Below are 26,770 nucleotides of genomic sequence, written 5' to 3' on the forward strand. Positions count from 1 at the left end.
ATAGCTGGTGCTGACGGTAGCTGCTGTTGACGGTAGTTGCTCATGCATTTTGTTCAGTGCCTCCTGTAGGACAAGTGCTTGACCACAGGAATACATAAATTCGCTCAGCTTTCTGCAGCATTAGGGCTGCAGAGATAAATAGAACACTATGAAAATGTGTGGGATTGCATTTTATGGAAATGGTTTGCTCTGGCTCACCCTTGGCAAATGTACGGTTTATCCCAAGTCTGTACCCTCCCTGCAGTATCGTGTATCTGTAACCTCATTGGCTGGAGAATGTTACCGCGCCCCTTTGAACCTCTGTGATAAGAATGCTAAGGCAGAAGGCTCTGCCCTTCTTGCCCCTCTCCTCCTGGAGGCGTCCGGACGCTCCCTTTCCCCCTCCCCCTTTCCCCCTCTCCCTTTCCCCCTCTCCCCTTCCCCTCTCCCTCAGTGAATAAACCCTCACCTCATCAGCACCCCACCGGCATCTGAGTCTCTTTGCCTGCCAGCACGGGAACACCACGACCCCAAAAGACCCCGGGGGTCTCCGGGGGGCACTCCCCGGGGACCCCCCATAAATTTAAACAACAACAGATGACGCACAAACGTCGGGCAACGACATCGGCGACCCTGGGGCAGGATGGACCATGGTAACTCCGTTTCGGTGCCGTCTCCGGTGGAGCGGCCGTTCTGGGCCATCGTGGCCCAGGGCGGCCCCTCCCCCACCGCGCAGAGACCTCGTGAGCCACCACGCGGCCGTCCCACCACCGCCGACCAGCCCGGCGCGGGCCCGGGTCCCGGCCCCTTGGGGCCCCGGCCCGCCTCGGCGCTGCGCGGGCTGCGCAGCCCCGCCGGGCGGCGCGGCCCGGGCGGCGCGGCTCCGCCACGGCGAGGCTCCGGCGTGAGCCCCGGCGCGGCGGGACCGCTGCTGCGGCATGTGGCTGCGGCGCGTGGCTGCGGCGCGGCCCCGGCCCGCCTCGGCTAGGCGGCGCGGGCCGCGCGGCAGCGGCGCGGCACCCTCCGGCCCCGGCGGCGGAGCGGCCCCGGCGCGGCCGCGGCGTGGGGCAGTCCCGGCGGAGCCGACACGTGGTCCCGGCCCCGCCGCAGCGCGCGTGGGCCCCAGCACCGGGAGAAGCCGCGCGAACAGGTGCCCCTCCCCCCACCCGGCAACAGCGGCGAAGCAGCCCTGGACAGCAGCGAAAGGAACTCAGCCAGACGGCCATCAGAGAAGGAAAAAGCAGTCTTCAACTGTGCCCGAGCCCCGCACCTTCCAAAACTCGGTTTTGTAAATTGTGTAACCTCCTTCCTTACCCCTACCTCCTCCTCCCCTCGCTGCTCCTTCTCCCTAACCCCCTTTCCCTTAACAAACCCCCGAGAGTTAACCCCTTCCTGCTAAACCCGGCACGGCATGGCTAGTGTCATGTGTGCTGTGACCGCATGGCCACCATGGCCACGTGCTCTCAGTCCCATCTTCCGCTTTCCAAGTCCCACAAGGTAAACGCTAAGAAACCAAACCCCAAAGCTAAAGTGAATTTGTAATACCAGTTTTGCAGCCTTGTATAATTGTTAATGCTACTTTGATTCCCTTTCCCTGTTTTTCTGCCCCTGTGCCTTGCTGTTCTGGCCAAACAGCAGGGTGTCCCAAACCCCTCCATTTCCTTCCCATCCCCATGAAGTAGTTTTTACAATTATGCCTTTCTAGTTTTGTGTGTGTTCATATTGCAGATTCCCCTGTTTTCTGTTTTAGAAAGCAGAGGCCTTTTCAGGTCACAAGTGTGGATCCAAGGGAAGCAGTTTTTAGATTGTCTTCTTGTAAAGCGCGAATCAGTAGTAGACTACTGAATCGGTAATGCTTTTTGGGTTTATACTGTCCTCAGTTAGTTCTGAGGGTGATTGATAACCTGATAGAGTGTCTGAGAAAGTATTTGACGGTTTTTGTAGTTTTTTTCTTTTGTTTTTCTTTTGATGACCTAAAACTGGGGGTCTTTTGTTAGGTCTCTGACATTTCTGGTGCAAGTATGGACAAAAAAAATCCCCAATGGGTACATAGGGACGAATGTAAACAATTGCATGCAGAGTGTGGGTCCTTTCGGTTGAACCAGTTGGAAAGTGAAAGGAGTGATTTGGCTCAGATCCGTGGGTGAGAATCTGAGGCCGTGTGTGGAGCCCGGGGAACTCCACGTGTTTTCCTGTCCCTGGAATGGGAGCAGAGGTCAGCGCCTCAGCCTAAGCTGGGGGCTGTGGTGGTCTGAAAAGCCAGTTGGAAAAGACTAGACACTATTAGGCCAGTCACGCTGGAAAGGCTCAAACAAATTTGTTAACTTGTTTCAAATCTTGCAATATAAACTCACATAACCTGTCTACTGCAATTACAAGGTCAGATCAATTGTTCACAGTATAACATAATCCTTACTGCAATTGTATTTGGTTTCATGCTGCAAAACTGTAATTACTGTTTCATTTTTTAAATTGTTAATTGTCATATGTCATATTTCTCTTCTCACATTTTAAAGAAAAAAAGGGTGACTTGTGGGATTGCATTTTATGGAAATGGTTTGCTCTGGCTCACCCTTGGCAAATGTACGGTTTATCCCAAGTCTGTACCCTCCCTGCAGTATCGTGTATCTGTAACCTCATTGGCTGGAGAATGTTACCGCGCCCCTTTGAACCTCTGTGATAAGAATGCTAAGGCAGAAGGCTCTGCCCTTCTTGCCCCTCTCCTCCTGGAGGCGTCCGGACGCTCCCTTTCCCCCTCCCCCTTTCCCCCTCCCCCCTTCCCCTCTCCCTCAGTGAATAAACCCTCACCTCATCAGCACCCCACCGGCATCTGAGTCTCCTTGCCTGCAAGCACGGGAACACCACGACCCCAAAAGACCCCGGGGGTCTCCGGGGGGCACTCCCCGGGGACCCCCCATAAATTTAAACAACAACAAAAATGGTCCTCACATTTTATTTTATAGGAAGAAACCACCTCAAGCCACCCAAACTCTTCCCCCTTCTCCTCCCTTATATGTCTAAATATTGGCAAAGTTTACTGTTTTTCAATGTTGTGCCTAATTTTCTGGGTAGTTAAGTGAAATGCAGATTTTAGGTACAGTTGGCACATCCAAGAACAGAAGTTCATTTTAAATTAGTTGGAAAGTATTAACATTAAAACATGTAAACTCCTGATCAGGATATTGGTCTTAGATAAATGGCATTGAAAATTCAAACTGTATATAACTGGCTATAACTTACTGGAAAAAAATTGGTTTCATGTGCACTAGAATGCAAAGGCATCCTCTCTTTCATCACACTTTCACAAACACTGAAAAATATATTAGAAATTAAGACTTCTTTATGTATTGAATGTCAGGGAATCATTTTTATTTAACCAGTCCTTTGAAGGAGACACTATGATGCATAAAACTTTCTGAGAAAACAATTTATTCCCCAAGAATTTTCCAAATTACAGTAATTCCAACCCCCTATGCTACATAATAATATAGTAAATCCAAACCCCTATAATACAGAGTACTGGAGTAAGACTTAGGAAACAGGATAGACTTATTTTGATAACTAAAACTTCTTAGCATTATCACATGCCTGGAAAATTTTTAATAGAATTAATATATAGGTATGGAAGATCCTCAATCAATGGAATTGTTCAGTGTTGTCTCTGATGTTTGTACCCTCTGCAGTAAACTTAGATGATGACAGCAAATTTTCCTAATTCAACAATTTCCAAACTGTTTGTGAATGAGTTCCTCAGTTCTAATTACAGACAGTATGTTTCTGTACTAAGACACACACTTAAGTCTTCAAAGCTGTCAAACTGACTATTTTCCCAAGAATTAAATTCAATGGAAAAAATACAATAACTTTAAAAAAATGGAAAAGAAATGCCAGCTAAATCTAGATTTATTGCTGCACTTTATGCTTCTCTCCCCCTCTTTGGGGGTTGAAACTGCAGAAAACATTCAAGAATTGTTTACGTGGAAAATCTGTCTACAGGCGGGGTTTTACTCCAAGTGAAGTGTATTCATGGCAGATGAGAACTACAGAACAAGAGTCTGGGTGTGAGGCTGTTTTCCCAATTCATGCAGTAGTGCAGTGATTTTGCATCAAATGCTGTGCTTTGGAAATGCTCACTTTTCATAGGTTAATTCTTACACGCAGAGCTACCATTACATTGAAAACAAATAGCTATTTTGCCTAGCAATTTATCCCAAATTTTACATTTATTCTTATGCTTTCCAGACATCTATTTTAGGTTTGATTTAACATGTGAGGATGTATGAAACCTTATCTTGATACCAAGGACTCTAGACAGAGAAGGGAACTTGAAATTATATTTATGATACAGGTTTTCTCTACTTTTTTATAACACTTCCTGTTTACATACTACCTCATTTTCTCTTACAGAGCACTTTTGTATTCATAGGAAATGTTCAGCCACAGTGTGGTTTCTGCCTTCTTTCAGCATAGTTGACAAATTTGTTTCCTAGAAGACCATTGTTCTAAATTTTTTTTTATGTGTTAGTTCCTTTCATTTTTTAAACTTATTTATATACCTGCAATACTTGGCATCATCTTAAATATAATATTTTTTTACTTTCTTCTTCAGACAATCCATCAGTTTCTGACTTTTTTCTTCTTTGCTGTGCATCTGCATTCCCAGGAAAAGACACCAATTATTTCCTAGCAATATCAACTTGTTTTTCTTAATTTTCCTTTCATTTTATCTGCAGATGTTTACCATATTTATTGCTATGCCAGTGTACACCCATGCAAATCTTTACAAGCTTTTTATATTTTGCTTATTTTTGATTTACTTGTATTTACTTTTTTATTATTATTTTGAGGTAATTTTAACACACACACACACACACACATATATATATATATATATATATATAACATTTTTTTCTGGACAACTGACTTTCATTATTAGTACTTCTCATCTTATTGCCTCTCTAGTATGATAGTCATAGAAATTATATTTGTATTTCCTCCAAGCATATCCAGTGAGTTTCCACTAGACCATCTAGGCCATCTACTTTCTAGCCCTCCTTTGTTCTCTGATGAAAAACAGTTACTTCAGTTAGAGTCCTGCTGTAGAAATGAACTGGTTATTGGAACAAAATTGCTTCTAATTTGTTTTGAGTGAAATAACTGCTCCTGCTGCTAACTCCCCTCTTTATGTTCATCAATCATTCCAAGTTTTTTATGAAATTGGCAATGATGCTAGTCACCATTTCCATCAGTGTAATGGAGATTGGACTTTACCCTTAAATCTTAAGAGTATATTACATTTTCCTCTCCTACACTCAGTGCACTTTTTCCAAGACATCACCTGCTCTCTTTTATCTTTTACTTATTCCATCTTATTTACTTTATTTCTGTGTTATACTTCACTGAGCATATGCCTTTGAATTTCCATTTTTTTGTATGACTTTCTATTTTAAAATTCCTTTTTTCAGCCTTGTGTCCCATGAGAAAGAAATGATTAGGCTTTACATAAATATGTACATACCAGTTTTCAATTGTTTCTTTACAAACTCGATGGCACTGACCATGACTATTTTTCAAAATCTTCATCTTCAAAATATTTTAATCAAACCTGTTTGTTACATTATGTAGTGCACAAGAATCCTACTGCAGTCAACCATATCTTGACCATTGCCAAGAAAATTCCCTATGATTCCAATATGTTATTTAGAAAAAAAAGTTGTATCAGAAAATAAAATTCAGTATCTTATTTGCAAGGTGAATGCTAAGGAGATAATCTTGCACTATAGAGCTCAAACAGAAAATTCAATTTGCCTAACTCATATCTAGGAAAAAAGACATGGAAGAGTGCTAGAGGGCACCACAAAGGACATCACAGAATAATCCCTGCATCAGCTGGTCCAGACTTTCCTGTAGGATAAAGAAGAGTGAACAATTAAAGTTTGAATTATCCACAACAATGCAATTGGAGTATGAGTCTCGATGTGCGGAATGCCAAGCAGGTAATCATGAATTGTGGGACAGTATTTCCATTTGGGGGTTCTAGAGAAGGCATGAACTGCACATTATTTTCAAGATGCTTATCTACTTTTTGTCTTACATAATTCATGGTTCCAGTAACAGCCAAGATACAGCACATTTGCATTTGCATTTTCTTCTGTTTGACTAGAGGACAGGGCAAATACATGCAAATGAGTGTTCTTTTTTTGGTTTATCTCTGTTCTCTTGCTCTTCATTTGTCATGGAATCAAATAGCTTGACATTTTGACAGCCAATAATATATTCTTATAGGTAAAAGTCAACTGATTAAAAAAACCCCTTACCTGATTTTCACTATCTTTCAGCTAAGACTGCTTCTAGAAGAAAGAAATTCATGACTGTAGGTTCTTACAATTTCTACTAATTAATTGACTCCCGTATAATTCATGTACTTTGTGATGTCATTCTTGTAAATAACAGCATTTGCTCATGTTTTTTGTGGTATGATCCTTGAATTTTGATATATATTTACCTGTCTCCCTATTGTTTCAAAAACTTTGCCTGGAGATGATTTGCAAACACAGGTTGATTTTCCTAAATATCTCTGAGAAAAAATTGGAAGGTGAAAGAACTTACAAAATTGATATGGGCTACAACATTACGCAGATTGAAACAATCTGGACGCACTGAGGTGGGGATGCTTTTTGCCTCATGTAAGGACTTGCTGAGTCAGACAGAACAACTGTGATTAGGATGCTGCAGGCTATATCTGAGATGATATAAATCCTGAGGTGCTTCACTCTGAGGTATATCTTATGTAGACATAGTGTAGACATAGAAAGCAGTCGCTCAATAAAATAAAAATCATATGGGAAAAAACAGAACATCTTGTTCGCATACAGATTCGGGTTTTATCTTCTCTTGAAAATTTTATTTTTTTAGTTTAAACTAATTCTTTCTTCTCTAATTTTCAAGTTCATAGCTCAAACACAAACTGGTAACTCACAGAGAATTAGTTGGGAATCTTTAACACAAAATAAGGTAGTTCAGACTTGACTGACTCTGACACTGTACCTTAGTCCATCCTCTTGGTCTTTGTAACTCAGTGTAATTTCTGTTGTCCTAATTGCTTCTTTCTCCTTTTCCTTCTGGTATTTCATTCTTTTCTCTTGAGATTGTCTCACTTTCCTTCATTTGATCTCTTATATAACATATACAATCAGTTCTACAGCTTCTATATCACTGTAGTATCTCCAGAACTTCTTTCTTCCATCTCTGTGCAATTGATTTTTTCCTAAACTCTTTTCTCTCTTCTTTTTCTCATTTTGGTTTCTTCTTCCTTTCCTGCTGTTATTTTCCCCTACTTTATCTCTTATTTATTTTCCTTCTCCTGCTGCTCCTCATACTCTGTGGTTGCCCATTTTCTCATCACTCCTACCATGCCACTGATTTCTTCTGCCTCATTCTCTGTCCCACTTCTTCCTAGCTGTTTTTTTCTGAAGCCTCCTGGCACACACTATAGCTCCTCTGCTTGAAATTCTTCTCCTCTGTTGTCTACTTTCCAGACTTTTAAAAAGTGATCTTAAGCCCTTGAAGCCATTCTAAGAGAGGGCATTTTTTAACACACTATTTCTTTTTGTATTCCCTGTTACGTAGAACTGGCTTCTCAAAGTAAGTGTTTTGAGGGAGAAGAAGGAACGGAATATAGAGCAAACTTTCACAGCCTGGACAAATTATCCCAAATCTCTTTACCTCTTCAACTCAGAGAAAACAATTGTGTGTGGTCGTTATTATTGAAAAAAATACAATAATCTTTCTCTCTCTCTTTTTTTTTTTTTTAATTCTCAAACGAAATTTTGCTACAGTGCACAAAAAATAAGATATTTTTGAAACCAATTATTTTCTTTGTATTACTAGTGCAACCAAAAGCAAAAGAAAATTTCTTGGTTTGGGACTTATATGAATAATTACATGTTGAGATGAATCTGTTCACTCCATGTCATTCCAATACAGATACTGATTGACCAAGTCATTGCAACATAAAGCTATTTATCGGTATTATAATCTTTATCACTGTTTTTATGGCTGAATTTAAAGTAATAGCAGTGTAAACAGAGTGCAAGCAGTGGTAATATCACAATCAAGTAATGCTCAGCAACACGTGGGAAATCAGAAAAATGGGAAGTTGAACTTGTTGAATTGAGAAATTAATCAGAAATAGAACATGAATGGGTGAAAAATTATAATTTTCTCTCCTCTCCTACCTCACTCTGCAATACTTTCTGTCCCTTGACTTACCCATTAAAAGTTAATTTTTAGGCTTTAGAGTGAGCAAAGAATTCACTCTTACTCACTAGGACCATGATATAATTTACTTTATAATTTCTGGCATTCCAATTTGTACAGAGCATGACATGCATCTGCAGTCATAGCAAATACTTTTGTCAAAACCCTGAATCTGGCTGTTTGTGAGAATTTCTACTGTAAAAACCATGGCACTTTCACACATTATTCCTTGATTCTTGATAGGTATCAATCAGTAAAATTTAAAAAAATAGTAGTGATGGAAAGCAGAGAATTATTCACGGTACAAGCACCAGATCCTTGAAGCAAGGTAAAATTTCTCCTAACTAAAACAAACCACATTCAAATAGTCTTTCCCATGACAACCCCTACATATTAAAGCAGTAGAATTCTGAACTTATTTTTTCATTTTGACTAGGCATGACCATTCTCCTCAAAACAAAACTTATTATTCCTACCTAGAATTCAAGCTTCAAATAGACAATAAGAAAATCTGAAAACAAGTGCAACTTTAGTGTAGAAGCTGTAAAAAATGTTAAATTAAGAAAATTTCTACATTAGCCTTGGCCACTGACACTAAAGTTAAGATTTATTTTTAAATTAGGTTATAAAGTTGTTGTGGTATAATGATATCGGATATGAGAAATGGTCAAGGGGGAGTGGGGCTTTTTTTATGGCTATCAACCATACAGTGGTTGGTATCAATGGACTTCTGCATAATTTGATGGTGAGGAGGCTTATTAATGGAAAGGGAGATTTGAGTTGAAGAACCATTTGGAGACTGTTACTTAACTGATATGTCTACTGTGTTATCTTAGAAAGGAGTTTCTGTTCCTGTTATTGTCATCATTCTTTTTGCTCTGGTAAGAAACTGTACTGAATTAATTGGATAAGCAGAGGGAGGCTGCCCTTTTGCCCCTCCTCTGTTCAACTTCCTTTTCCTTCTCTGACTCCTCCAGAATGAGGTGTAGAATTTCCTTTTGCTCTGTATCTTCTCCATCCTGGCTATTCCACATAAAATGAGACCACAGCTGGCTCCAGCATTATTTTTTCTAAAAAACTACAGCCTTCGTCCTCTTTTGTTTCAGGAGAAAACCAGGTAGAGTAAATCTTAAGGGGAGAAACGTATGTAATAATCTAATATCGTGTCATCTAATACCATATTTCATTACCTTCAAGAGATCTCTGTACCTTCAAAAGAAAGATGTGATCTTCAAAGGGTTGTTCCAGGATCATTTTCTAGATGTCTTCATCTCTGATAACATCTTGGATAACTGAGGTCACTATCTTGTCTCTCTCCTACTTTGGGAATAGTTTCAGTTCAAGCAATGGTTCCTATGTTTTTGCTGACATATAAATTGCTGACATATAAATGTCTATTTATTTAATGGTCTTAAAATAGTAATGTCAGAGAATTCAATGGTCCTGTGTTTAAAGCATCAGGACACTTGGATTTTTTCCCTGGTTTCCAGAATCAATATAAATTGATAAGTATTGATTCTCAGTGGATTAATAAAGGAACAAATAAACCAAACTCTTTTAAAGTCTTTTTAACAACTGATAGAAGGACAATTTAGTACAAATATACATATTTTTGTATTTTGTAAAGAATTGTGGCAACATCTGAAATAAACTGTTCAGGCTTTCCAGCTTAAGTAGAAAGAAAAAAATATGTCCAAATATAAAAAATAGATCAGTGTTCACCTTTACTTAAACTTAGAGTTCATAACACTTGCATTTCAGTGGTATTAGAGCCACTGAAAAAGATCCACATTCTAGGTACTCAAATTAGCTCTATCTCAGAAATTAGAATGCCAAAAGGTTTATAGGCAACTTAGTTTCATGATCACAATTAGTTCATGTAGCTTATAGAAAAAAACCCAAAAAACCAGGCTCCTGGTAGTTATTGAAAACTACCAGATTTGACTGGTAAAATGATTAAGGAGTCGTTCCCTGTTAATTAAACTAAATTAAGACCATATCATATTATTATGAACAATAAATTATTGAAATACAGTACCTTTTACATTAACAATATTATTGCTTTTTAAGAAACATATTAATATTAATAAAATACAAAAAGGAACACAACTTGGAGTTAATGTGGATTTTTTTCCCAGCTTTTGAGTTTCTGCACATTTTATAATTGTATCAAGGTCATCAGCTCTCAGATAATGTAGTTAAAATTGATTTCTGAATAGACCCCTGCTGTGCTTGATGTTATTTTCTGTCCTTATAAAAGATGAAAAACTTCTTCAAGAAGAAGGTAAAAAATTCTTGTTTTTCACAAGATATTTTCTTTTTATGCCCTATTGCTGCTGGTTTTTTACTTGCAGATTTGTTTATCTGATGATCAACCCAGAAGAAAAGCTAACTATTCCTCAGCTTAATGTTCCTTTCTAGAAACCTTACATAAATGTATCTGACAATGTCTTTTTGAATTTATGGTTTTGTATACCGAGAAAGAAAATTTTCACAGCTTTTTGAGTCTATTTTTTCATTTTATTGTGCCGTTTTTGTGAAACTATCTATTTATGGTTTGATTTTTTCATAAACACCAAAAAGTCTCTGTGGCAAAAAGAGCCTAGTCCCCAAGTGAATCAGCATTCAGAATTTTATATATTCAGGAAGCCAAAAAACAATGCATAAAGTAAGCAATTTTAAAGAATTTAAATTATAATTTTAAAAATAATAACTCAAAGGCTCATAGAGACATTGCCTTTCTTCTTTTTTCCTCTTCCTTCTGCAGGAAATGTAAATTGACTTCAGTTTTTTACATTACATTAATTGTTGTAGCACCTTACTACCAAAAATATTCCACGTTCTCTTTGGCAGAGAGACGGAAACACAAAGTCAGAACACACAACAATCCTAGTTTAAGTCAACATCGGGAAAATTTTATTTCACAAGTTATTTCTGCTGCTAATTAAACAACCTAAACCTAATCTAAAACACGAAGCTTCCAGAATATTAGGAGTGTGCTAATGAGTCTGGGGGAAGGGTAAAAAGATCACGCTTGTGGCCTGAAGTAAATGTAAGAAAAAAAGGGGATTGACAGGGGAATTGAAGCTGCAAAAACAAGTCCTAAAAGAGTATTTAAAGTTATACCAGGGAGCCATAGAAAAAAAAACCAAAAAAAAGCAATCTGAATTTTCAAAGAAAATTAAAGAGAAGAAAAAGAATCCTTGAAGAAAAAGGAGGGAGACGAATGGTTTCAAATGAAGTTCAAGGAAAAAAAAAGCAGGAAATTTTATTTGTACAATCAAAATTTCTATGCTACTAATTCTAAAATGAAGGGCAAAATATGTAAAAAAAAAAAAAAAAAGCATTCCTCAAAGCAGCTCTGAAAAAGTTATGTCAAAATAATTAGTGCCAGTGTTCAGAGGTGTATTTAGTATGAAAAATGTCAGCCCAAAAAATTTGCTGATAAAAGCTTCTGGGTATAAGCCTTGTGATTCTGAAAGTGGATGTAAAAAAAAAAAATGGAATAAGAGAATACTTTCAGTAAAAAACCTAAGGAGAGACATTAGAAGCAATTGAAGGGATATGTTTCTTTTAATTATATCTATATGTGCTTAGGAGAAAATGGCCTGAAATGAAATGTAAGGCAGTGAAAAGGAGTAAAACAGGCAAAATGACTCAAATTCAAGTACTGAAATCAGAGAAGAAATGTAAATTAAAAAAAAGGGATGACTTAAAAAAAAAAAAAGAAAAAAATAGAAAGGAAAAATTGAAAAGCAATTGAAAACCAACAAAGTAATCCTGAAACGAGAGAACCAAGTACAAAAAAGGCTCTGGAAAGGAGATATGAGGAAAAACAGTGCCAAGGAAAAAATGAGAAAATTTGGGAAATGGAGGCCTAAGCACCAAACTGCCTTATAGGAAACCAATGGCACTGAAAAGGAGCTGGACTTGACAAAATTACTCCAACTCAGCTCCGAAAATCAGAGAAGAAATTGACATAAAGAGAGAGGAAAAGACTTTGAAGAAATGGAAAGGAAAAAAAAGGAAGGTAAAATTTTAAACACATTTGAAAAGCATAAAAGTGAATGGGATGCCAAAAAGTGCAGGGAAATGCACCAAAGCTTGCCCATTTATTGCTCATTGAATTTGCAAGATTTCATTGCCTTCCCTGAAGGGAAAGTCTTCCTTTCAGTAAAGGCAATGAAGTCTTGAAATCAGAGAAGCAAGTGGAACAAAGGCTCTGGAAAGGAGATATGAGGAAAAACAGAGCCAAGGAAAAAAGGAGAAAATTTGAAAATGGAGGGCTTAGCACCAAACTACCTAAGGTGAAATGAGGGGCAGTGAAAAGGAGCTAAGCTTTCAAAAGTCATGAAAATTCAACCTCTGAAATCAGAGAAGAAATGCAAATACAGAAAGAGCAGAAGTCTTTGAAGAAAGCAATTGGAAAAAATAGGGTGGTAAAATTTTAAAATCATTTGAAAACCATGAAAGTGAATGGGATGACCGAAAGTGCAGGGAAATGCGCCAAAGCTTATCCATTTAATGCTTATTGAATTCACAAGATTTCATTGCCTTTCCTGAAAGGAATATATTCACGCTCAAGAGTCCAAAACTCATTGTCTTTTTAACTAATAAAGGAAATATTTTTCAGCTAAACTGTGACCAATTGTCGAAAACGCATTTCTGCAATTTTTTTTAATTATTATATACAGAATTTTTAAATTTTTTTACAGACATGTGAAACACATGTGAGAGCATGTTTGTGCTTTTTTTCTCTGAAGAAACTTGTAGGTCTTTTTCTTTTTTTAAATTCATTAAATAAATTTTGCTCTTTTACTTCTGTTTGCAAAGGATTTTTAGTAACACTGCCCTTATTCCACTTAATTTATTTTTTAATTTTGAAAAGAGTGTATTAAACATACTAGTATCATTCAGCTGTTAAATTAGTTATGTTTTATAAGTAGTTGAATTTAGAAGATAACAAAAACTTTCAAAATAACAAGAAGAAGATAACAAAACCAAAAAACTTTCTCCTGTGCTTTTTCACAGCATACTGAAATAGACTGACATCTTAGGAAAAGCAGAGTCTGTCTCCATGACACCTTGAAATATACAGCTACCCTAATACCCACAAATTTAAAAGTTTGGCCATTCCAAACAGTTCAGTAGGTGTGGGAAGGAACTAATTCAGGGTGTGTTTAAATGCGTCAGTGTCCTATTGTTCCAGGTAATTGCAATTTTTTACAAGATAGCAAGGGTTTTGTTTAAATTCGTGGTGTGTTATTGTTTCCATTCTAGCATCTTGCATGGGAAAAAAATTAACTACAAGATGAAAAAGACATTAAAAAATCTCAGAAAGAACTTATTAAGTACAATTTTTGAAGCACATGAGTCTAGAAAACCAAAATAATTCATTGTTTTTTCTGTTAAATTCTGCCAATGTATTTCAAAGGTTCTGTCTGAGTAATCTTTTACAGATAGCTTTAAGCAAACTGAATGCATCTCTCAGACAAGCAGGGGCTATATATATTTTCAAAGCTTCCTTTCCTATTTAAAGCTATTAATTTTCAAATCCAATAAGAAGTATTTACTTAATTCATTGTTATCTGCTTTATACTTTTTTTACTTCAAGCCCTAGAGTAATATCTTGCAAAAGGACAAACCGTTTGATGCAGAAGATTATGGGATATCCTTCTGAGAGGTGATTATAAGTAGAGTACTGGATGGCTTCTCAAAGTAGGATCCTGCAGACTGGCAGGAAAAGGGCAATGAATAGGAAGAAAGATTCAATAAAATATTCTGAATGGTTCAAAGTGTTGTTGGAAGTAGTGAAGTAGTCGCTTAGCATCCATACTTTAGAAGCATGATGAAAGATTAAAGTCAGTGGTGAAAATGCACTGATAGATAGTATACTGGCTTAAAGAAAATCTTTACAGTAAAAGCCACAAAATGCTTGATATGTTAACATTATCAAGGAGAAAGTAAAATAAAGTCTCAAATGGTTTAAATTAGTAATTTCATAGATATCTCTGCAATGGCTAAAGAAATTTAAGAGGTGCTAGTTGGAGAAAATAAAACTGAGTTGATAGAAATTAAAACAAGACATTCAAATTTTATGACAAGTTACATATTTTTGATCATGCAGGCTGGTAATTGTTGGAACATCTGCCAAGGCAAATTTCAAATTCTTTACCTTTTTTGCCTCATACAAGTAGCTGGGCTCAGTTTCTATACCGTCTGAGGAATGACATTGTAAAAGTGCTACTAGACTTTCAATTTCTGTTAAATATTAAAGGTTTTGAATTAGATTGTGGAGTCCTGTCTTATAGATGGACATTATTACTGCCCTTCATCTTACAAAAGCTTATTTACAATTCCTTTACAGCTTACAATTCCCTTGTTTTATACATTTTGTAATTAATTAATGTACTCACAATATAGCAGAGATTAAGAGCTACTGATGGAACATGTCAAGTAATGGTTATATGAACTGAAGATGAATTTACTTTTCTTAATTTAGTGATAGAAAGCAAGGCTGAAGTTTTCAGCCTAGTGATCTCTGGAAAGAGGAAAGAGCTAGGTCTCAACCACGAAGTTAGTTGCAAATATTTGTTGAACTAAGGTGGTAAGAGTGAAATTGAGTCGAGCTTTTCTGAGAGTTTAGTTGAGTGTTCATCTCCTGGTACCACAGAATATCAAAGATATCTGACTCCATCTTACTTAACAGGCACAGGAAAAGTGAATGCCAACATTTTTTGTGATGCTGCCTTGCAAAAAAAACTACAGATTTTTTTTTTTTTTTAATTCTGCCAAAACATCTATCAAGTTAGGAGAAAAATTTCTTTTGCTACACAAGTAAAAATATCTCTTAAGTATTTAACTTTACCGTTTCAGTCTAAGTTAACCTAATAATATATCAATAATTTGGGTTTAAAAGACAAGAAAATATTCAACTCCCACAACAGAGAGCAGGTAAGGGCCATTATTTATCATGGACTGTTGGCTTTAACACGATAGAGATGGTAAAGGGCAGTCTCACTGGAGGCTGTGGTGCTGGGCTCTGCAACTAGGTCTTCAACTTCTGCTTGGATAGATTGAAGGGCACATTAGCAAAGGCAATTTGTACTGGGAAGTATAAGTTTAATTTTATTCTAGTTTAAAGCAAAATAATTGTATATAAGCTCATAGTATTATACCATCCATGCATAAAATTTACAGAAGTAGTTATGCAGAAAGTTCAGTTTCTATTTTAGAGCTCTTGGACTGTATAACTTAAATTCTGTTTATTACATGCAGCACAGTCCCGATTAAGCATGTAAAAATGTATTGATATACCTCTTACACAGGAGAAATATAAAATGAGTGATTTTTGCTATAAACTATTCAAAACCTAATTCAAATATTACACAGGAAATAAAACATACTCTCTTTTGCAATTGCTGGGTATAAAAAGTAGAGACAAGTGACCACAAAATTATTTCAGTTGACCTCAAGTTGTCAAAATCATAAACAAAACTGAAATAGAAAATCCTGCTCTGTAATCAAGGAACACTATCTGAACACTTTCAGAGTACCTGGCAGGTGAGCCAAGTCTGTATCTGGCTTTTGGGATAAATTAAACAAACCTATGGTCTTCCTCATGTTTTGCCAAGTAAAAATAGCTCCTTAAGAGATGTTCTCTCAGACTGGAATTTCAGCAACACAGGAATTCTTAAACACACAAATCGACTCCTTACAAAAACTCATACTAAGCCTGTTCTTACTGGCTAAGGCAAGTTGTCAGGTCTGCATTGCTGGCCTGTGAGGGTTTCCTCATATATTTGGAGTACCTAGATTTCTCTTCTGGGAAGCAAATATAACACACATGCACAGCAAGAGGCAAGACCTCAGATCTGTTCTTTACACTATAAGCATCTAATATATTAAAGTGCCTTGAAGTTATAGCAGATCTAAGAGTTTTTTTCTCATACTATGAAACACAAAAACCCCCTGACCATTATTCCAGAAGGCTAAATTTAATAGATTTAATTGCAGTTTCCGTGTATGAGGGGTTTTCAAACATGATAATTTCACAAACATCAGCAAGTTCAACTGATAGCTACCTGAAAGAGGAGTGAGTGACTAGTGGTATAAGCTGGATAGCAATTAGAGAGGACTGGCAGATGGCAGCTGAGCACAGGACTGGCAGTAAAATACCACAGAGCAGACAGCAGTGCTTACAGTGATGACAGATTGCCTGCCTGGAAAAAAAGCTTGAATTCTCTTGTGTTGTTCTCCCCAGTGTTTTAATGGTGGACACAGAAGTTTAAATTTAGCTTTACATCCATCTTTTGGAAAGACAATCTAAATAAATAATCTTAAACATACAGTATCTTTATATATCCTTTTCTGTTGTCACAAAGTAGCCCCTTTCTCCTATGATTGTGGTTATTAACAGAAGTCTACAATGGCTCAAGGAGTATAAGTCTACTGTGGTACTTCTAAAAATAATAAGCCAATTAAAATATACTGTGCTAGTTTGAAAGCAAAACCAGTGAGAGACTCCAAGTCAGAAATACAATTTAATAGGAGAGAGAAAAAAAAAAGTAAAATAAAATAAAATAAAAGCAATAGTACAAAAGACCACTGACAGAGTCAGAATACAACCTGACATCCTGTTAGGGTGGTGGTAGCAGTCCAGATGAAGCAGTCTTGTTGAAGCAGTGATCCTGTAGAAAGGTCTGGTAGCTCTCGTCCTCTAGGAATCCAGTGGGTAAGGCCCGGTGTGCTGTCCAAATCCCAGATTGTATCCGGTGGGATTGCTTGGCTTCTCCCCCTGGGTGGAGCATCTCACAATGGGCTGATACCATTCCATGAGCCCTGCAGTGGGTCCTTGATTGCTCATTAAACAGAGAGAGCTCCCAGAGGGAGTTACCTGTGAGTCATGGGCAAGGCCTTGATGGCCCATTAACAGAAGATAGTCCAGAGGGAGGGGGCAAGGGAAACACTGCCCCACCTCGTTTCAGCAGCTCCTGAAAATGCTGATAGAATACACACTTTGGGCACGTCTTACATTGTAACCTAGGACATATATAAAAGAAAGTAGTACATAAATTTACATATTCTCTAAAAGTGTAATTAATTACTTTTTTTTTCACCAGTAGACCTCATTTGACTGCTTAATCCAGATAACTTTAAATCAGATGTGGACTCCATCCTCCTCAGTTCTTTGAAATGTAAGTTTATCCCTAGTGCCACTTGTATAGACTGAAAAAAGACTCCAAACCTTCTCATGGTTTGGTCAGCTTTGTCCAGTGGACTTTATTAGTATTAGAGCACTTTTCAATATTTCCCATTTGAACAGGAAAATGTCAGTTGCACTGTTACCCATCCTTCTATTGCTTTTAAAATAAATCAATTTATGCTCTCTTTAATCTTATGCATTCTTATATGATGAAAGTCTCAAAATTACTTTTGCTGTTGCCAAAATCAAGTGAAAAATACCAGCAGCCAAGATAGTTCAATGAATCTAAGAGTCTGACTGCCATCACATTTGATTTGCCTTTATCAGAATTCAGGGGCTATCAGGAAGTCTTTAGCACACCTTTCATAAAATAGTTTTGAATTCCATATTCAGGTCTGTTTTCACTCTTCTAAATCTTAAATGTTAAATCTCTTATCTTCTTATTGGTTTTTAGTTCTCAATTCTACTGAATAGTTAACTTACCAAACTTTTTAAACAATATTCTTGTCAAACTTGTAGATAGTACAAGCCATGATCACTGCCTTAACTTATTATGCTCTCTCCTTCCTATAATGTATCATTTTCCCAGTGATGCTGTTAGGTTTTGTATCACTTCAATGCTAAAGATCCTTGAATTAGAATACAAATGCGTCATTTGTTTCTCTTTGACTTTCTTAAATGTCTTGCCAGTTGGAAAGAGATTTTCACTAATTATATTGCCCTAGTAGATGCTACTGCCATCAATATTACAAACCTTTGCTGTCTATTCTGCTCATTTATGCTACTTTACCCAATGCTATGTCTTCCCTAAATGGACATATCCTTCCAAATAAAATATAATAAAATAAAATATGAAAACAAGAAAAAATAATATTTTAAAATTCCTGATCAATAGCTACTACATTAATGAATTTATAAATTATATTTAATTAAATTATAAATTATATCATGGATTTATAAATTATAAATAATAGATTTAAATTTATTAATGTTATTATACTAGTATAAATTATACTTATAAATTTATTTATGAATTCTATTTATTACAATTTATGGTTCATTAGATGCATTTATAATGTTTATATTTTAGCACATGGCTTGTGGTATGCTTATATTTTTAATTAAATTAAGCTAATTCAAATAAAATTTCTGTAAAGATATAACTTATGAATTTGAAATCTCATTTCTGTTAAGAGTTTATGATTCTTTTTCATGGTTCAAAATTTCCATCATATTGAACTATGCAAAACTGTTTTAGATGAAAAATAAGGAAAATATAGTTCAATGTTTAGAGAAAGAAAAAGCTGGAATTATTTTTCAAGTACTCTCCAGACTGGGAAATAAAAGCAACCCTAAAATATCTTAACAATGTATTTTGCTAGGCAAAAAGCACCTATTCATAAAATTACTTCTTATGAGCAAATGCAAATTCTGTATTGGCAGAATAAGAACAGAAGTACAAATTCTAAACTTCTTTGGTTTGAATTTTTATTTGTATCTTACATTGGAAAAGCAAACTACATAAGCAAGACACATTCCTGGCCTACTTGTATGCATCTCAGTGCATGCCAGGAGGTTTTGTAGGCACACAAATTGATCTGGTATGTCTATAAAATCTGTAGACATCTAGTATTTTGTGTTGATGTAGCCTTTCGTCTTCATTTTCTGTCTGCTAAAATCTTTTCTTTTAGGGAAAGGCTTTGAAACATTCAAACCATTTATGACTGAAAGAAAAAAAATATATTTAAGTCAATGTTTACTCCAAGATCACATCATGTCTTTGACATCTCTTATACTTGAGAAATAAATAATTACGTTGACAAATAATTTGTTTAGTGTAAAAACACAAAACATTTTGGTACAGGTGGGGAATTTCCCTACCTCAGATTTCTCTTGGATTTTGTCCCAGAAGAAAGACATTAAACATCTTGTAGCCATATGCCTAAAACTAAATGCTTCACCTTCATTAAAACAGAAAAGAACAGAATGACGAAGCACAACCCTAAAATCATCATAACTTGGTATTACAGACTGTGTATCTTTTACATTGTACAGATTTTTACTCTGTAGTTTGCTAAAATGCTGCTCGTTGCCTTTACAAGGACATGTAGACAAATTAGAGATGAAATTAGTAGAGTATGATGAATCCTAAAACTATAGTCACTGGAAAGAGCTGTAGTACAGATCATGCTGTGACAGGCAGAGACATAAAATTTAACTTCAGGGAGATGAGTAGAGGTACCGAGGCCATTCAGTGCAGAAAAATCTATTTGTTGACTCCAGCAAGAAGACATACCCTTCCTCAGCCCCACTTTGGATTGTTTTAAGCCTTTTGTCTCCACATCAGCTTTTCTGTAGCACCCAGGTAATTAAAACTTAAAATTAAACCATTCATTGTAACCTATGGTGAAATTTCATATAAATGTGCCAGTCTGATTCCTCAGCTCTGTGAAGGAGAAAAAAACTGGTGTATTTCATTTTGATTAGATGACATATTGAACTCTTGGAGGCTTATTGTCTTCCCTATCCTTCATTTTTACACTTTAATTTTTTTTCCACGCTACTTCAGGTTTTCTTTTGGTAGACAGTGTGACTGTGTTATTTTTAGGAGTCTTTTTTCTACTTTTTAATCCCTTGCTGGACAATCTTTGACTTTTGGGAAATAAAGAGGTACAGGAACATCAAATCTTAATAAAAGCTACAGATTAACAACACCAAAATAACAATAGAATATTAACAAACAAATTGATAGAGCACACAGAGGTTGAACTCTTATTGCGTGTTCCTTTTCCTACTGCAATTTTTCCTCTTGTTTTCTTTTCCCAAGATACTGACACATAATGTTTCCCTCCATCCATTCTGCTGCATTCATTTCTAGTTCCTAAATTAAAGATGCTGCTGTGTCGTGTAACTCACACCCAGAGGCTTTCATATGGCCATCTTCCTTCAACTGAAGATTGGCAGATGATAGGGAAATCTGGGGAAATGCTGTACTTTTTTTTTTGCCCTGATATGCTTTAAAAAGCCCACATCTGGCCAGGGGCTGCTTGAGCAGATAAACTTTGTGTTCTTCTAGGCTCTTTGTGAATTCTTGTGTTTTGTCCTGAAATTTGCCTCCTACCCAAAAGTATACACCAACATCACCCTACATTTCCTTATTGTGGAGGGATAAAACTTATGCTGACAGATTATCTGTCACTTGGAAAATATACAAATAAGTTTTCAAAATATTTAACTAGAGTGAGCTATCTTAGCTATCCCCTCCTTTCTTATCTGTAAACCTGGAACCACGGTTGCTTTGGGCTTCTGTACCTGTTTCAAGTAAAAACAAAACAAAACTAAACAAAATAAAACAAAACAAAACACAACACAAACAAACAAAACAAAACAAACCACCAAAAACAAAAAACAAAAACAAAACAAAACAAAAACCCCCACCCCTTTATATAACCTGTGAAATCTTCTGGAAGTTTGTTGGATTCATAGGTACTTGTGAAGAATAACTGATGAGAGAAATAAAGTGGAGGTGATGAGAAAAGTCAGTTTAAGTCATGCCTAAGAATCATAGAAGATAAGCTGGATGTCACTACAGTCCTCTGTAAACATGGTACCAGGGGGACATTTCTTCTTGAAACTTCATATATAAATTTGGGAGAGGATATTTAAATCATTTTAATAATAAGTAATTAAACTTTTTTCAGTTATTCTTCCTTTGGCCAGTGTGAAAATATCTTATCACTCACCCCATCCCTACATACTTACAAAGAAATAACAGCCTTTCAGTGCAATGGCTGTGTTTAGTATAAATTTTATTGCACAGTAGAGAGCAGCAAGTTTTTATAAACAGAAAACATATTTCTTGTGGAATGCTTAATGCTGTTTCCATCATCATTCTGTATTGAACATGATCTCTCATTTAATTATTATTCCTTTTCATACTGGCCACCTCCATGTAAGAGCAACACAACCTTCACTACAGGGAAATCACTGAATTTCCAGAGGAAACATGTTGGGTTTTTAACTCTATAAAGATGCATAAATTTTCTAGACAAATTTTGCTCAGCTCATAAAAGAAAATGAGAAACCAGTTGTTCCTGACTTCCAGAGTCAGTACCTGGCTATATACAAAAATAAAATCTTTGTTTCATTTAATGTGATCTCATATTTATTACAGCAAAATGAATCTGGATTTTAACAATTTCTTTTTCAAGCCTGTCAAAGTCACCATTATTCTAATATCTCTGTAACTGTTCAGGGGTAAAAGTATAACTAGAGTATAATCAAACTTCATAGTTTTTAAAGGTGCCATTAATTATACACATTATAACAACCTTGTCCATTAAATATTATAAATATGTTACAAATAAGAATAGAGAAAATTCATAATTTTTTCATGTATATTTCCAGTAAAAATTTCAAGCTCATATCTGGCTTGATGCTTTTCGTCAGTGATCATGGATTTGTATTGAGACGTCTCTACAAAAAAGGAGTAAAGAAACAATCAGAAGCATCATTTTTTTTAATCCTCTCTCACTATCTGACTTATGGTAGCTGAGCACACACACATTATCTCTCAGCATTCCATAATTTTGAAGCAAGCTTTAGCTGCAAAAGTGTTGAATTCTTTTAAGAGTATTAGTGTAACACAGCCAACAGAAACTGCATAGTCCTGTTTATAAAGATAAGACAACAAATGAAATTATAAAGATTACCTAATAAACACCCTGAAGTCTACAACTATATTGAAAGTATAAATGAGGAAAAAAACCCAAACAAATATATATATATATATATATATATACACACACACACACACACACACACATATATGCACACCAGTGATTAATAAAGAAGAAGCAGCAGATTGGAGGGAACTCAGAAAAGGAGCTATTAGGGAGTGGATTGCTTGCCTATGCACTTATAAATTTCCAGCAAAGTGGATTCTTAATGTCTGAATAATTATATACTAGCCTGAAAAATCCACTATAAATTTCACAAAAATACAGTATCAGGAAGAAAGGCTGACCATACAACTTGATAAGTCTGTCTCTACATTTTTATTTCTATGACTATCACAGTCAACTGGAATGTCACTGGAAAAATCTAAGAATTACTGTAGATAAGGAAATTTTCAAATCGGCGCCTCATATTCATATTTTATTTTCAGTTTCAATATTAGAATAAATCATTTTTTTTAATCTCTTATTCAGATTTCTTCCATTTAAGAGACAAATATTGTGCTTGCATAAGTTATACAGGGGAAAATAAAAAGTTATTAAATAATTCTAGGTTTTCCACAAGAATTAGAGGCATTTCAAATAAAGATTCTAAATTTCTTATATGCTGATATATCCCAGAGGAATTTTGCTGTTCCCTCAACACTCAAGTCAGAAACAGAGATGAGTATTGATATAATATTAGGAAGGAGCAGATATTCTAAGTTTTCCAACCTGTTGTGTGTTTTTCAGTTTGGGGGCAGCATCACAGGTTCCCCTCTGGATTCGGGGGTGGGTCTGCTTGTGCCTGTGCCGTTTATAGCACACTTTTTGTGGAAGCTTTTGAGCCAGCCATGGATTTACCTGCAGACTGCACCTGGCACCATGAACGGACCACCGCGGTGAAAGGAGAAAGTTGGTGATGTTGTGCAGTGATCGAGAATGGTAAACCATGGCATGTTCTTGAGAAAATGAGAGGCTTAGAGAAGATAACAGGGTGTATACACAAAAGCTCCCCAGCACTTGAAGCAATGCAATAACTGACAGGGAGTAAGGGGTTGAACACTCCAGCAGCTCTTTAATGTGATACAACTATCACTTGTAACTTATGAGTGATGATAAAATTTACAGGCTGAAAGATGAAGCTGTATGGATAAAAACTATAAAGATATTACCCAGCTGCTTGCAAGTTTTGATGAAGTAGCTATTACTGCTGTTGGAAAGGTGGAGGACTAGTGAAACACTTATATAAGCAAAGGATAAACTCATTTTCTGTGTAGCAGAACCAGAGACACTTTAGAATATGGATTGTGTGTAGATTTCTTTTTATCTCAATGTTTAATAAGTATATGTTAAGAGATCAAAGTTAATTTTGATGAGACAAAGGCAGGTGTGTTGGTGAAGGTAGGAACAGGGACTGCCAGGGTAGCTGTTCGCAATCTTTAATGAAACATCAGTCTCATCACAGGGGTTGAGACAATTGGGAGAAAGCAACAGCTCACAGCCCTTCAGCAGCAGCCACCAATTTTTTTGTTACAGAGCATCTTAAAAACATTTCAGCCAATAGTAAAATGCTAAAGCTTACAGACAGGGGTTTTAGCCAATCAATTGTAGCACACGTACACCTGCTTCAAACCATGCCCACTTGTATGCTTTTCTAGTAACAATACACAATACCCTTATTTAGCTTAAGACCTTCTACTACTATCTTTTCAGGCATGTATTTCTGCAGTGTTAAGATTTATTCAAGCCAAACCTAGAAACTCAGCTTTTTTTTTTCCCATGTCTTTATTTGTTATATTACTGTATCTTCTCTAGTTTCAAATTCTTCAGTTGCAGCAAATTCTGCAAATTTCTCAGCTTTTTCTGTCTGAGGCCTGCTTTTTCAGCTCCTAAAAATCCTTTTTACTTTTAGTGTTTCCCACAGGCAAGTATCACATTTTATTTTCAGGTTTTGTGCATGGATTTATACTGAAAAAAATAGAGATACAGAGACGAGTTTGTATAACACCTTCACCCACTGAACATGACAACAAAATATTCCTGCTGTTGTGTTTTCTTGGCTTGTGCTCTTGTTACATATATATTGTTATGCCTTCCAATATATATCCAAAAAATAAAAATTACCATATTTTTGCTACTTCTTATAAGTGTTCAATTTCCATCCCAAATACTGCACATTTGTTTCAAAAATACATTTGGATGTAATTTTCATTTTAATAAGACAGTGTTTAAGGGTTTTCTAATATATGTTATTTTGCTCTTCTTTCAGTATTTTTCTCCAGGAAGGTAATGTTTTGTTACAAGAAAATTACGAGCAAAACTATTGACATAAATTCAGAACAAGTTCAACCTTTTTACATCAATGTAAAATAAACACTTCTCAGAAGCCTAAAGCCTAGAAAAGTCATTGGGCTTCTCTGTATTAACTGGAAGCGAGTATGTAAAAATCTTTTCATGTGAAAATCAGACTGTAATGTTTTAAATTTTACTGTTGTTTTATACTAGATATATATATCTGCACTACAAGACAAGAGATCAAGAGATGGTTCTGAACCCAGCAGGTGAGGACACTTTCCACATGAGTGAACATCCAAAAATTCACCATATCAAGCTTTAGCTTGTCAGTCATACTATTAATACCTGTAAATACATTTATTGCAGCTCTTAAGGATGATCAAAACTCCTTAACCTAAAGAAAAGCTTAACATACTTCAGGGGTTTGGAATGTTGTATTCCAAAACAGAGAGAAACTGATTGGTTCTAGTTAATTGGGTAAATAGCACCTTTTCAGGAGATCCTTTCCAGCACTTTCTATTGTTTCTGCACAGAGGAAAAAGTCCAGGCATATTTAAAAACTACATGCTCAGCTGGGGAAGGAACCTGATCCAAGAACACTTCTTTGAGGTATGTGAAGGGAGAAATAAGAAGTGGCAGTATTTACTGACTCAAGCAAACTTTTAATTTTGAAAAAAGAATGAAAGATTCCGTATCACTTCATGTTTGCAATTCAAAACGTTTCCTTCTTGACAGTTATGATTTTCTTGCTGTAAAGTTCTATAGTCTCCTTTCATGTTTTATTTTCTTTAATTGTAGATTTTTTGTTGTTTTTTAAGAAATCAAAAATAACAGACAGTGTAAAACTACTTTCAGTTCAGAGGAATGGTGAGTAGGTAAATTCAGTATAATCTGAAAAAAAAGGTAATTGTAATTGTAATTGTAATTTTTATTTTTATTTTTATTTTTATTTTTATTTTTATTTTTATTTTTATTTTTATTTTTATTTTTATTTTTATTTTTATTTTTATTTTTATTTTTATTTTCATTTATATATTTCTGGCCAGTGGCAAGATTGTTATGAGATAACAAGAGGGAGAACTCTGTTATACCATGAGACCCAATATCTATATCTGTTGGAGTCTAGAACATCCCTCTGGCCACCCTGGAGGGTTTGGAGACCAGACAGGGGGGTCTGGGATCTGTACAGGGGGGTCAGTTAGACCCACACAGATCCCAGGAGGACACTGACTCTGATTCCTGTCCATGGGAGTGAACACTCACATGCAGGAAGAATCACAAATCCTAAGAATTTAAAATAAGTAGTGGATGGTTTATTATAGAATATAAATATAGAAATTAGGATTCTTAGCATATGGGGCTGAAGAGACAAGATGGAGGAATTGGGGAGTGGCCCCTGTCCTCCTTGTTCTTGCTCTCGTCCCCCATCCTGTGCTGAGTTGGGTTTTAGAGATTGGTTTAGAGTAGAACTGACATGTTAGTACAGGTAATAGGTACTGGTGAAATTTTGTAAATAAAAAATACGTCTCGGACAGTGGTTGGGTCAGGGGTACTGTACATAAGGTGTGGGGCTCTCTGATCCGCCCAGTCTGCCACGTGTCCTGCTCTGCTGGGGATGCCTCACAGAGCTGAGAAAGAACTAAGATAAGGTACCCTGCCAGGGAGGCCTGGCAGAGCTGAGAAAGGACTGAGATAATGAAGAATAAACAACCTTGGAAATGTGCACCGGCAGACTCCGTTTGTCGTCTCTACCTCTGGTGTGAAACACTTAGGGCAAAGAGAAGACTGAAAACCTTATTACCCCTGGGAACAGCAACCCAGAAGGAACTCCCAGGGAACAGCAACCTTGGGAGAACCCTTAGTACCTTGGGGGTCAGCAACCCCAAGGAGAATCTCAAGGAAACAGCAACCTTGAGACATATCCAAATCACTGAAGTCTGTTTTGCCCCCCTGGAAGAACCCTATTTCCTTAGTTTTCTACTAGGCTGCTGTGGGGAAAAAAAAAAAAAAAAAAAAAAAAAAAAAAAAAAAAAAAAAAAAAAAAAAAAAAAAAGAAAAAAAAAAAAAGAAAGAAAAAATAAGTGATGAAATCAAAAGCAATTGAACTATAATTTAGTGCTTCATAACTGCAAAGTCCCTGCTGAAAATCTACCATCTGCCAGCTTGTCCCACTCATCAACAAACAAGATTTCAGTTGAATTACCTTCATTATTCTAGCTTATGCACTGTCATGTTCCTTGCTCATTTACTACAGCTATAAGTTGAAATTCTAGCCCTGGATCTTATACTTTTGTAACTACTTTGTAAAGAAATA

The 26,770-nt window shown here is 36.4% G+C and overlaps 1 long non-coding RNA gene across 2 annotated transcripts in view; it reads left to right on the forward strand.

Moving 5' to 3' along the window:
• The window catches only part of LOC134549472 (uncharacterized), a 50,736-nt gene extending 24,209 nt beyond the window's left edge, over positions 1–26,527 (forward strand). For both annotated transcript variants that reach the window (XR_010080113.1, XR_010080114.1), the window contains 3 exons: positions 5,803–5,975; positions 24,667–24,722; positions 24,992–26,527. This is a non-coding gene — a long non-coding RNA (uncharacterized LOC134549472). The remainder of the gene's footprint in view (positions 1–5,802; positions 5,976–24,666; positions 24,723–24,991) is intronic.
• Positions 26,528–26,770: the final 243 nt, after the last annotated feature.

This window comes from Prinia subflava, chromosome 1, assembly GCF_021018805.1.
Source record: "Prinia subflava isolate CZ2003 ecotype Zambia chromosome 1, Cam_Psub_1.2, whole genome shotgun sequence".
In the NCBI taxonomy this organism is placed as follows: domain Eukaryota; kingdom Metazoa; phylum Chordata; class Aves; order Passeriformes; family Cisticolidae; genus Prinia; species Prinia subflava.